Here is an 11600-nt window from a genome sequence, read left to right as displayed (position 1 = left end):
GTTGGAGCCACACAGAGCTGGTAGATGAAAGATTGTTCTTAAAGGGAACTGGGAACTTGGTCTAGGCAGGGATTAAAAACTAAGAATGCCTTGATGTGGTAGAATAACATCTTTGACACTTTCACGGAGATATTAACTGATTTTTAAAATTTCTCTCCTGGTAATCGTCCTTCTTCCCCTGTGTCCCCTCACTGCATTGCCCAAGGGCCAGGCGGATGGCACAGCTGCAAGTGCACCCTTTTGCAATACCCAGAGAGGAGGCCATGCAGTGTTCTTCTGAGTAGAGGGTCTCTTTCACAGTGTCCAGATCTCTTGATATCCTGCAACTGAAAGGGGAGGATGTCCCCCTTAGATGGCATCAACCCTGACTTCCAAACAGATCAGTACATCTACAAAAGGAAAAGTGATGGCCTCTATGTCATAAATAAGAAGAGAACCTGGGAGAAGTTTCTGCTCGCAGCTTGAGCGACTGCTGCCATTGAAAACCTGGCTGATGTCAGTTGTCACAGCCTCCAGGAATATTGGCCAGTGGGCTAAGCTGAATTTTGCTGCTGCCACGGGATCTGCTCCCATCACTGGAGGCTTTGCTCCTGGAACCCTCACTAATGAGATCCTGCCTTTTCAAGGAGCTGAGATTTCTCTCTCCCATGCACTGTATGTTAGCCTGCCCACCACTGCTCTGTATGATACAGACTATCCTCTGTGCTCTGCAGACATTGTCATCCCATGCAACATACAGGGAGCTCATGCAGCGGGTCTGCTGTGCTGGGTGCTGGCGGACAAAGTTTAGTGCATGCACGGCACTGTCAACTTTGAACACCCATGCGTGGTCATGCCGGATGTCTGCTTTCACAGAGTTCCGGAGGAGACGGAGCAGGAAGAGCAGACTGCTGCTGAGAAGGCTGGGACCAAGGAGGAGTTTCAGGGCAAATGGACTGTTCCAGCCCCCAGGTTTACTGCTACGCAAGCCAAGGTCACAGACTAGTCCGACCGCAGGCTATCTGAGCCTGTCCCGAGCTGCCGCCTAGAGCGTTCTGCTGGCCATGAAGCCTGGTCTGTGGCTCCCACTGCTCAGGTCACAGGAGGGATAGGAACCATTCCAGTCTATTCTTCCACAGACTCTCCAACAGAAAACAGAAATAAAGTTGAAATAAAGCATTTTCTTAAAAAAAAAAAAAAAGAGAGAGAGAGAGAGAGAGAGAGAGAGAAGGGAAACCTGTCTCTTGCCTTGGTTTTTCAAAGCCTAACCCCATAAACGTATTATTCCATGACTCCAAAGCAGACCCAAAGGTACAGGAAATCTCTCAGAGTAAAAACGTCAAGAAAGAGAAAGGATTCCCCCCTCTAGCTTATTAAAAAAAAAAAAATGCCCCCCAGGAATGAGAAAAGAGTCCCAGGTTGGCTGCCTCAGAAGAGGCCCTGATAGTTTTCCAGGACAGAATCTTGAAAGTGAAGACTGCAGAGCTAGTTTGCAGGTGGCCAGGGCCCCATGGGAGCAGTGGGAGGAACTTATCTCAATGTCTCTCCTTGGTGGAAAGAGCCTTGACTTGAGGGGCTATTTGGACAGGCTCAGCTGACACCTCAGACTGTACTAAATCCCCCCCCCCCCCCAACTCTCCTGCCTCAGTATAACCAAGTCCATGGAACATCAACGCCACTCTGGAAAACATGGGGAGACGAAATCCAGAATAAATGGAAAACCTGATTCTGACTGTCAGGGGAACAGGAACGTGAAACAGAAATAAAGTTATGGAAAATGTTTAAAAATTTGTATTTCTTAGACCACTGAATTGTGGATGAGACACATTCTGGCCACAGCAGAGATAATCCTCCAGGATGGCCAAGGGTCTGGATCCAGAGAAGAAGAACTGGAAGCTTTGTCTCTCAGGCCAGGACTGGGTAGACTCTACCTGACTATTGGACTCAAGATTTTGGTGTCTCATGTGGGCATCAGTGGGTCAGTAGCCTCCTGATGAAGAGTGCTGTCCAGCCTGGCTTAGTTTGGACTGGTTTTGTTGTCTGGCATGTAGTAGGTACTCCGGCAAATGCTGAATGAATAAATGACAGTCTGAACTTCTCTGGAGCCTTCCAGTCCCTTGCTGCTACAGGGGAATAGAACTGCTTCTCTATAGCCAGGTGCCAGGTGCCCAGGCACCAGAGCTGGCCCAGAGCTACTCAGATGCCACTGAGGGCCGGCGAGGGGACTCATCCTCCAGGACTGAGTCGGACAGTGCCTGATTTTGGAAGCCCTTTACCCTCAGCTCTTGCCAGAATGCCCTGTTTTATCATGGCCTGTTGACTTGACTTTCTTCCCTCACTAGTCCGTAAATTACTGGAGCATGACAAGTATATCCCCAGCACAATGCCTGGCAAATGTTTGCGGAATTAAATGATAATGTGCTAAAATCACGCCAGATGAGCCTGACGAATCAAGGCCAGGCAATGGCTGCACAGACTGAGCTCAGTATCGTCAAGCGGCAGGAAATTGATAATCTCTGATCTGCGCTACTTTTCACAAGGTGCTTACATTGTTAATAACCTCTATGTCTGAAGTCTCTGAATTTCCAATGGAAACGTCGATGCCAAGCAAGCCAGCCTGGCTGGTGTTCCCAGATGCTAAGGCCAGAGCAGCAGGCTGAGTGCCCAGGGGTCAGACAATCCCTCTGTCGTAGTGTCCACTCATGGGAGTGGACACAACAGAATGGGAGGGGAGGCAGGGGGAAGAGAGGAGTCTCTGTGTATCCTCAGTACATGCCTGAAGCTAAGAGAAGAATCATGGAGCTCAGCAAACAAAATGCAGCTGAGCAGATGTTACAAACCCCGTGAGCTGCCTCTTGAAGGTTGCTGGGGGGCTGCAACTGCAAGAGGGATCTCGTGGGTCCTCTCTGGTCCATTCCCTGGGGAGTGGGATGATGCGCAGGTGCCCCCTGGTGGCAGTCCTATGAACTGCAAGACTCTGAAGGCAGGCTGGTCTCCAGCCCCTGGTGGCCTGTCCACCTAGAGCAGTATCACCTGTTAGGCAGAGAAAAGAATCAATCTGGGGCAGGGGAGCCCGAGTGCCTTAATTAAGTGCCTGACATTGTGGGATGTCTTCTTAGTGAGTCTCTGCCCAGTTAGTCTATGTGGATTGATTTTGTGATTACATCTTGAAGTCCAGCCGCCAGGAGCCTTGATAAAATCTTTACATCTACATTAATCAGGGAATCCAGGTAAGCACCATGGAGCACTTTCCAGATGTGTCCAGCAGATGAAGGCCTCCATGGAGGAGAACAGCGCACCCAGGGTGAACATGAATTGCCAAGTTGAGGAGCCAAAAAGGGCTGAGCTGTGAGAATGGGGGTAGGGAACAGGGTGGGCTGGCATGGACAGGCCTGGAGAACTTGCTAAAACAGTGGTGCTGGGGAAGGGCCGTGGGCCTCCATTCCTGAGCTCTCAGCAACAGGAAGGCCGCATGTGTAGGGATAGGCTCCAGACCTGGGCTGGGCCCAGTTGGCTAAAAGAGCCTCAAGACTTTCCCAACGAAGCACGAATTATTTAGCAAATTAGGACTTATTCTAAGGGGGAAACTCAAGGTTCTTTTCATCCCCACCCACAGATGAATCCTCCTATTCATTAATAAATCTTTTTGCAGCAGGTGGGTGGGTATGATCTTAACACGGTGTGTTTAACCAAAGGGGTTTGAGATCACTAGGCATTGCATGGTTCGTTGGTGGACAAGACTTGTGGGCAGATGATTTTAGTTACCATAAAACAAAAGGATGAAAAATAATAATGATTTCATACATTGAGCCCTGTTCAAGAATCTGGAACCCCAACCATCATAGAGTTAAATTTGTTTCGTCACAGAATCACAGCTTCTGTGCCCACAGTTCTTTCACTTAGGCCTCTAAAAGTTATCAGAGCAGTGATTTTTCATACTGTGGCTCAACATTTCTCTGTGGAAAAGCATGCACTAATTAGCCAAATTCAAGATTTAAAACCATGAGATAACTGTGCACTGCTTATTGTAATAGGCACATACCCACTGAATGGATGACTACACTGAGGCTTTTAGGCTCTTGCTGTATGTTTCATAATAACTGAGACAGGGAAAGAACAAAGAGAACCTGGCTTTCCTCCACCCGTTCGTGGCGAGGATGCACGTTTCACCATGTGGGGGCCTCACTCAATGCCCCCTTGAATTCATGACTAGAGCAAACATACCTTCTTCTGGCTTCTTGGAAAAGACAGGCTTTGAGAAGTGATTCCTGAGAAAAGCAATACCCCCCAATGAAAAAACGGTCATAAAACATAAAAGAGAAACTCCCCTGCTCTCACCAGCAGTAATGCGTTTTCTACTGTATCCTGCCTTCTAAAGGCTTCAAACAGTGAAAGAGCCGAATTTGAAACATTTGCCACATTAAGGCAAAATTGAGCTTAGCCAGGATCTTTATGGGTCTTATAAATATTTATACTTAATAACATCTGGGCTGAGCCTTAGTTTCGAAGCTCATGTTTGCTGAACGAGTCTCTCTTCTTCTTCTTCTTCTTCTTTTTTTTTTTTTTTAAATGAGAAATGCAGTTGGGGAGGACACCTTTAGTTTGGTATTTTACAGTTTTCGTATTCATCTCTCTTAGCGTATCTCACAAGAGCCAAGATAGGGTCTGTGTGTGATTTATTCATTTTATTGCTAATCAAGAGGCACAAAGTGAAGCAGAATGGGAGAAAAGGGGCAAATCGAAGGTGCGAGCTCTCCCAGGACCAGCTCACACAGCTGAGGGTTGCGCAATTATCTGCAAATGTCAGGGCCCCAAATCCACTTTCGCCTGAATTATATGATTGACTGTCCCAAAGGTCCCGAATTTCCTCTAAATAATTGCATAATGTTCTTACTTTGTTTTAGCTGAGGAGACTTAGTCATGAGAGTAAAACAAATGTGGTTGATCTGTTCAGGGTCTCCAAACGTTTTTCAAAGTTTGATTTATTCGTTTTGGACAGGTCAAAATCAGCCGTGTTCGCCTAGCCAGAGAGCAATTACATCTTTCAAACTCGAAGGACAAAAATGTGTGAATGCAAATGAAGTCAACCTTCCATTTTCTGCACCAGGAGAAGAGAAGGCTATTCAAAACTCACTGGTATTTGGTTTGGAACTGGGTTTGTGCTTTTCATCAAATTCAGTGCTTTAAAATTTTGTGGACGTTCCCTTCCAACAAAGCAAGGACCCTTGCTTTGAAGACTGATTTTGAAGATGCTGGGAACAGATTCCCTTTCCCATCCCCTCTCTGTGTTTATCCCTCAGTAAAACCTGGGCGGAAAACAGGGCTTTTTTGTAGGCTCTCTGAAAGGTTCTAGGAAAAGCTGAATGTACTGCCCTTCCAAATGCCCCTGGAGCAAAAATGACAATGTAATTGATGTTGCAAGGGACTTCCCTGCACCAATGAGATAGAGGAAGCGAGAACTACAAGAGACGGGCAGGTCAGAGAAGTACGGAGTGGAAATGTTAGTGTTTCTTGCAGAATGAGGGAGCTGTCACCTGTGGAAAATAATTAAATGGTGAGTGCTGTCAATGAATTTGAAAGATTTGCCTCGGGTAAATCCAAATGCAGATAATTGATACACGCGTTCATGAGACAGCCACACCCCCGATAGGTACAAAGAAGGCAGTTTCCGGTCAGACTTAAGGAAGTGAAGTGACTTGCTCAAGGTCACTCCGGGATTTGGTTCTCAGGGAGTCCCAGCAAGCTGCCTTCTGGCACCCATATTTGCATTGCATTGCTCCGAATTCCTTCCACAGGCATTTTCCTTGTTTTTCTACTCACAAATGATCAGGAGTGCAAAACTTCAACAATGCCACTCTGGGGCACTGGCCTTTTCTAATGCTAAGCTCCCTCTGGGTGTCACATCAGCTCTTTTGAAAGAAGAGATAAGCCTGCACTCTATTATTAGAAGCAAATGGTTCGAGAAAGCCCTTTTTCCCCACCCTCTGCTTGTCATCCAAAATGTGATGGGAAGCGAGGGTGAAACAGAAGATAAATGTCCCACTCCTTGACTTGGAAGTTGGTTTTTGTCCAAAGGTAGAGGAAGCCTTTGGAATGAGATAGCAGGTAGAATTACACCTCATTTTCCTAACGATACAGGCACTATAATAACCTTGGAAAAGTAATCCTCAACATGATACCCACAGGAATATTTCTAATAAGTAATTTGAAATCATATAACATTCCGGCTGTGGTGCAGCACAAGGGAACCGTGAGGAGATTAGATTTATTTTCTCGTGTTTTTCTAAATGAGGCCGCGAGGCAGGAAGAGGGGCATCGCCCACTTAATGCTAATACTCTGACATTGTGTGACTATGTTCTTAGGCCCACGTCCAAACGATCCTCAGGCTGAGAGAAACCAAAGCTGAAAACTGAGAAGAGCCGATCTCCAAGGCCGAGATTTCTCAGCTGCCTTTTGGAAAATTGAATATGCACACGATGACCAGTGCGTCCTGTGATTTCTAAGCTGGGGAGGGGGGGAGGGGGGCACTCCGGGAACGCGCTGATGAAAGGAAACCCCAGGGGGAATCGGCAAAAATCGAGCCTTTGAAAGAGAGACTCAAATTGCAGAAATAAAACAAATGATTTTGCTTAGCGCAGTTAAAAGAAAGCAAATGCTACTTTAATTTTCGAGTTCCGCAGAAACTCATTATGCAAGTTAGAGAACGGGATATAAAAGGCTTCCAGTTGAGAATTTTAAATATAACAAAAAGTGACATTAGTGAAATATGAGGTCATGGCATCTGGTTGAGGAACGAGTTACATGAACAGTTTCACTAAATGGAACAGGAACCCTTTTAAGTCACGGCTCTCCTGCTGGACAAACTCTCAGAATGCACGGGGCCATTTGTTGGCCCTTACTGGGTCTCAGCACTAAATCGGGTATTTGACAAGCACTGTCTTGGTTAAGTCTCGTGATGTAGGAGTTATGTTTCCGGGGTTCCGAATGGGGACGTGGAGGTTCAGGGAGTTCTGGCCCTGAGATCATGCTGTTGGCATGTGGAGCAGCCAATATCCCAGCCCAGGCCGGTGCCTAACTCAGTCCCAGGGGAAATCCTGGGTCTTCTGCCAAAAATCCAAGGTGACCAGCCACCTGGGAGTCCCGTGCTCCCAGTAGACTTAAGAGCCTGGCTCAGCAGGTTTATCAAAACAAGTCTTTCTGGAATGTCCTCGGAAGAGGACAAGAAGTGACCAGGCACGTGATCCTTCTGCATCACTCCAGAGCATGAACCAGAAAGGCCTGCGAAAAGATGTTCATACCAAGCTGAACTCAGCCTGAGAAAGCAAGAAAAAAAGAGGTCTATAATTAGGAGCAAGTCGTTCATTCAGGGAAAGCGAAAGGGAGCGTTTCTGACAAGCCTTGGTGCCAAGACCAATATTATCTTTTATTAAAAAAATAATTGACGCTGCTACAAGGCTTTTACGGATCCAAATTCACCATGACCAGGAGAAGAACAGGGGGTGGGGAGAGCAGCTGAAGATAGCAACCGGTTTCAGTAGCCTGGGGAAGGGGAGAAGAAGCAAACGAAATTCAATATTCCAGAAGTTAAAGCCCAGTGCTTGTAGAGAACAAAAGAAAACACGCCTAATGGAGTAGAATAATAAAGAGAACGCTCTGCTTTGGGTCCTTCAAAGATCTTTGCAAATAGTCAGGGGGGAATCCATTGCCATACACCTGTGAGGCATTATAATTTGCAGGGTGCTCTGGAGTGAACCTGGTCACTGACAACGGTAAAAAAGCAAGGACACAATGGCTGCATTCCCAGCCTCGAAGGGATTAGGCTCCAAAGCCACCTGGGAAGAGCGCAACTCAGCAGCAGCTTGGGTGCTCTTTTTGCCAGTGGGTGGGGAATTTTCAGTGTGGTCTCGGGAAAGATGAGGTCACTCACCCCCTTCTCTCTCCACGCTCTCTCTTTGCAGAATACCTAAGGGTAGGGAGTGTGTGGTTAATAGGCAGTCAGATATTTTTCATAGATGACCAGTTTTCAGAGGATGGGAAGAGACTATGGCAATGATCTGGAGACATTTTTTGTTTTTAAAGATTTTATTTATTTATTTGACAGAGAGAGATCACAAGTAGGCAGAGAGGCAGGCAGAGAGAGAGGAGGAAGCAGGCCCCCCCGCTGAGCAGAGAGCCGGATGCAGGGCTCAATCCCAGGACTCTGAGATCATGACCTGAGCCGAAGGCAGCGGCTTAACCCACTGAGCCACCCAGGTGCCCCATGGAGACATTTTTTGATCAGAAGCTTGTATTCAATGCAAAGGAGGTAACTTCAGGCAGATTGCAAAATTGGACAATTCAAGTTAAACTGTTATGAATTCTTTAAATCTGTCCAACTGGAAGATTGAACCCCCCCCCCCCAACATCCATTTAAAAACAGAAGTATAGGTGCTTCTCTTTGACATCAAATTTCCATTCTAGTTCCCTTTAAGACCCATCAGACTGGGGTACCTGGGTGGCTCAGCTGGTTGAGCAACTGTCTTATGCTCAGTTTATGATCCTGGAGTCCCGGGATCAAGTCCCGCATCAGGCTCCCAGCTCCACAGGGAGTCTGCTTCTCCCTCTGACCTTCTCCCCTTTCATGCTCTGGCTCGCTGTCTCTCTCCCAAATAAATAAATAAATCCTTAAAAAAAAAAAAAAGACCCATCAGACTGCATTAAATTTGTGTGCTTATCTTTTACAAATACTCTTTCTTATGTTTCTGTGATAAATACAGATGTGTGTCTGTCTATTAAGTTTATAGGCTTAAAATTTTCTTCAGGATTGAGATGGTATTATGATTACGAATAAGCAATTGTTCATAACCAAATAAAGATTTCACACGTCTTAAAAAATAAGAATGAGCATAAAATTAGAAGTTCTTACTGGACATATTTCTTAATGAGATGAGAGAGATTTATGGTGTTTTGACCCGTTCTTTGTTTGGTGCCGTGGAGGTTTTGAAACCTGGGACAACACGGCAGAGGACGATTTTGTTGTGGTTGCTTGCTTTTGGTTTTGTGTTTCTTATAAAAATAGAAGAAGGAATAGTGGGCAGGAGAAATGGCAGAGGGAAAACACACAGGCTTGTTCTCTGTTAATTTTTAGGAGCGAGAATTCGTGCAAGTCGAGGAATCGAGATAGATTTATCCACATGCAGGCACCAAACGGGAAGGTTTGGTCGCAGCAGCCGAGGGAGACGTGTTCTTCAGCTTGATGATGACTGTCCTGCATCGTCCTGGGAGGACCGACATTTCCTCTGTCTCTGGGAGTCAGAGGCCTGAATCTTAAAGCTCAGGGTTGAGAGTGGAGATGTCCGCCAAGCTCGCTTTCCTGCTCGGTAACTGTGTGGCTTCGGCAGATGAGAAACCGAGGTCTCTGAACCTCAGCTCCCTCGTCTTTAAAATGGCTCATTAGGGACACCTGTGTGGCTTGGCCGGTTAAGCTGTAAGCCCTTTGCCTTCAGTTCAGGTCATGATCCCAGGATCCTGGGATCAAGCCCTGCACTGGGCTCTCTGCTCCAGGGAAAGCCTGCTTCTCCCTCTTCTACTCCCCTGCCTGTGTTCTCTCTCTGTCAAATAAATAAGATTTTAGAAAAATAAATAAATAAATAAAGTGTTTTGCTAAAGCTGCTACCCTCCACAGGGCTCCTGAAAGGCTTAAGGACTCCTGTGTGTAAGAGTGGACGCTCGGTGCCTACAAATCACCTTTCCTACTCTAGAAATATTGATGATTGGGATTTAGCTACAGGGGCATTTATTGTCTACTCTAGAACTCTTAGGGAAAAGACACCTCACAACAGTCCTCTGCTACCAGGACTGAGTCAGTCCTCAGAATATCACTTTGTGTGTCCACATCCCTTTGACTTCCTGCATCGGACACCTTTGGGGAGCCAGGCCTGCCCTCAGCTCCTTCTCTCTGTGGGGTTTTCCTTCTTCTCCTCCCACTTCCTTCTTAGTTCTTAGGAATAGCACGACCCATGGCTGTAGAGGGTGGAACACGACCCTTTCACCGAGTCCGGTATTGTGGAGCTTAGAGTAGTGTCCTGGCAACCCAGCGGATCAGGCAAGGCAGCTGGGGCCCTCCTGCCATGTCGCCACCGGAAGGGCCAGAGTCGCTCCCTCCTAGCTCACAGGGTGCTTTGGTTTGGCAACGCGCGGCCAGTGTCATTTAAGACCCTGGGCTGTGGAATCCAACAGAGGCAGGTTCAAATCCCCAGGCTGAGTTGCTGACTAGGTCACCTAAGTAGGTCACTTGACAAGGTTGGTAACCTCAGTAGGCCATTTAACCCTTTGAAGGCCAAGTTCACTTATCCATAAAACGCGGGCGATAGTGACACTTACTTCATAGTGTTGTCTGGAGAATTTGATGAAACGAAGCACGTAAAACACTAGCCCCGCGCCTAGCCCAAGTTTGCATTCAGCGAGTACAGGAGGTTCTAGCCAGGAAAACGAGGCAAGAAAGGGAAACAAAAAGCACCGCAGAAATAAAAAGCACTTCCCAAAAGGAAGAAGTAAAACTGTATTTGCAGGTGATGTAATTGCCTTACAATATTCCCATGATTTCTCCTCGTTGACCTCACATTTGAATAATGTTTCTTTCCGATACATTCTGGAGTACAATTGGCAAAACAATGCTAAAACATAACGCCTACCCGTCCTTTTCTTTTCTTAAAATTTTCATGTAACTGATAAGGAAATCGAACAGGCAAATCGTTCTGCCCTCAGGTTTTCCTGACTGAACCAGAAGCAGGCCCTGCAGAGTTCTGAAGTGAGGCCACAGGTAGGACCTACTCTGCTTCCGGGCACCCTGGAAGGAAACCTGAGTTAGTGACTGATGTCTTGCTTGGGTCTGGTCCTGGGGCTGTTACTGGCTGTTGATGGTCCCTGGAATGAGGTGATGGTCCCTACTGAGGGCTGCCGCTTGGGGGTTTGGGAGCGCAAAGCAGCAGGTGCTCAGAAAATGTCCCAGAGGCCCTGCCAGGTGCAGCACATACTCCATGGGGAATTCTTCCCTGATCACTCCCCACTGCCCCCACCCAGGGGAAAGTGCTAGAATGTGAGGCACCTGACAGCAGGGATTTTATTCATTGGTGTATTTCCAATGCCTAGAACAGCACTGTCAAAGAGAAATATGATTTTGGTCACATGTGTAATTTAAAAAATATCTTCTAGGGGTGCCTAGGTGGCTCAGTCAGTTAAGTGTCCGCCTTTGGCTCAGGTCATGATCCCAGGGTCTTGGGATCAAGCCCCGCATCAGGCTCCCTGCTCAGCAGGAAGCCTGCTCTTCCCCTCCAACTCCTTCTGCTTGTGTTCTCTTTCTCACTGTGTCTCTCTCTGTCAAATAATTTTTTTTTAATCTTAATATATATATACATATATATATTCTAGTAGAGACACTTAAAAAGTGAGAGAAACCAATGAAGTTCATTTTAATGTATAATCCATACTATTATCATTTAACTCAATATATTCAAAATATTACTTTAACATGTAGTCAATATAAAGTTATTGTAAAACATTTTACTTTTCTTGTGGTACAGAGTCTTTGAAATCCAGGTGTATTTTACACATAGAGCATAGCTCAGTCCACACTGGCCAC

General features: G+C 46.4%; 1 pseudogene; it reads left to right on the top strand.

Moving 5' to 3' along the window:
* The first annotated feature begins 339 nt into the window (after nt 1–339).
* On the top strand, nt 340–1973 carry LOC131813628 (small ribosomal subunit protein uS2-like; annotated as a pseudogene).
* The last annotated feature ends 9627 nt before the right edge of the window (nt 1974–11600 follow it).

The sequence above is a fragment of the Mustela lutreola genome, chromosome 13 (genome assembly GCF_030435805.1).
Source record: "Mustela lutreola isolate mMusLut2 chromosome 13, mMusLut2.pri, whole genome shotgun sequence".
Classification (NCBI taxonomy): domain Eukaryota; kingdom Metazoa; phylum Chordata; class Mammalia; order Carnivora; family Mustelidae; genus Mustela; species Mustela lutreola.
Note: the sequence above shows the minus strand (reverse complement) of the source record. Positions and strands in the feature narration are given on the sequence as shown.